This window comes from Monodon monoceros, unplaced genomic scaffold, assembly GCF_005190385.1.
Source record: "Monodon monoceros isolate NGI ecotype Baffin Bay Population unplaced genomic scaffold, NGI_Narwhal_1 Super_Scaffold_11, whole genome shotgun sequence".
Classification (NCBI taxonomy): Eukaryota; Metazoa; Chordata; class Mammalia; order Artiodactyla; family Monodontidae; genus Monodon; species Monodon monoceros.
This window is the reverse complement of record NW_021703767.1, coordinates 12,206,680-12,208,064: the sequence shown is the minus strand read 5'-3', so window position 1 is coordinate 12,208,064 and position 1,385 is coordinate 12,206,680. Positions and strand designations below refer to the sequence as shown.

The following is a 1,385-nucleotide window of genomic DNA, read 5'->3' as shown; positions in this document are numbered from 1 at the left end:
CAGAGAGATTAAATGAAGTAAGAGCTGAAAATTTTTCATTGGATTTCTTTTTTCCTTCTTATTAATGGTGGTAAAAGTCATTAAAATGTTCTGTAACCAGATTTCACTGTAGCTTACTTCAATTCAGTCTTTGCATTTCTCTATGAAGTCTCCACCTCGTAACACATCCTCCCCAGAAATCATCGTTTGCCAGGAGCACAAAGGAGAGCTCCCAAGATCAACCTCTTCATTTCTGAGGTGAACCCACTAGATGTTAATACTGTGCTGTAAGGAAAATGATCCCAACTCAAACTAATTGGAAAAAAAATAACACTGCTGCAAAGGGCACTTTAAGAAGTGCTTTTTGCTTATGGAAAGAAACCATCAAGTCCTCTAAGTATAATAAAGGAGAGTGTTTTACAGTTAAGCACGATTTGGAGTGAAGCATCCAGATGTTGCTGCTTTGCTTGTCCAGGCTGTTAATGCTCTGCTGGTCCTTCCCATGGGGCCCCTTCCTTAGGAATCACAAAGCTTCATCTGTGGTACAGAGATGCCACACTCCCAATACAGGGCAATCTTCTTCCTCATTCTCCTGGCAATCAGTTCAAAGTTCCTTAGCTTTCCAAAGTAGAAATCCTTTGCTTCTCCTACTTGTCAGCTCTTTCAATACATTCACCTGTGGCATTAATCTCACTGCTTCATAATACCCATTGCCTAAGCCAAGATCTTTTCTCCCAGCCAGAACCTGTATTAGTATTTGAGTCTAACTGGCCTCCAAGGAGCTGCACTGCTGGTTTGTTCAAACTCTAACAACAAGGGAAGATGCTCCTGATATATCTTGACCTTGTCTAGCAGCTACAGTAGGGTCATAGTCTTTTCCATCGTACTCACATAAAAGTTTCCTTGAACCACTGAGCAAATTAAAATAGACTTGAAACTTTCCTTTCAATGATTTGTCCACAAGAATTACTTTGTCAACATCCATTCTCTTAAAACCTGCTTGTAATATTTTAAAATTCTGGATATATTCATGATTTGGCTTAGTTTGGAATTTCCTTTTCTTCAAGGCAGTATAACCAGGGAACAGCATATCCATTAATTGACAGTCAGCAGCCCCCATGCATAACTGTTCCATCTTTTTTGCGGCCGATTGCAGGAATCATTCATTAAAACCAGTATCACCTCTTTTTACTGGAAGCGGACTTAAAATTGGAATATGATAATGGAAGGACACCCTTTATGCTGTGAACATAGAGATATTTTAGAGATGCCACAGAAGTGGATGGCTGGTCATTTAGAAGGTGATCATGGCTCAGGATCTAGTCAAATTTTGAGGCAACAGAAGTTCCATTTTTTCAGTGAACTGGGAAGTGATCGTGCTCTGAGGAACTGGCTCAATCTACCTA

General features: G+C 39.9%; 1 pseudogene; it reads right to left on the bottom strand.

Annotated features, from left to right (window-relative positions):
* Positions 1-502: 502 nt before the first annotated feature.
* LOC114890794 lies at positions 503-1,114 on the bottom strand (annotated as a pseudogene).
* Positions 1,115-1,385: the final 271 nt, after the last annotated feature.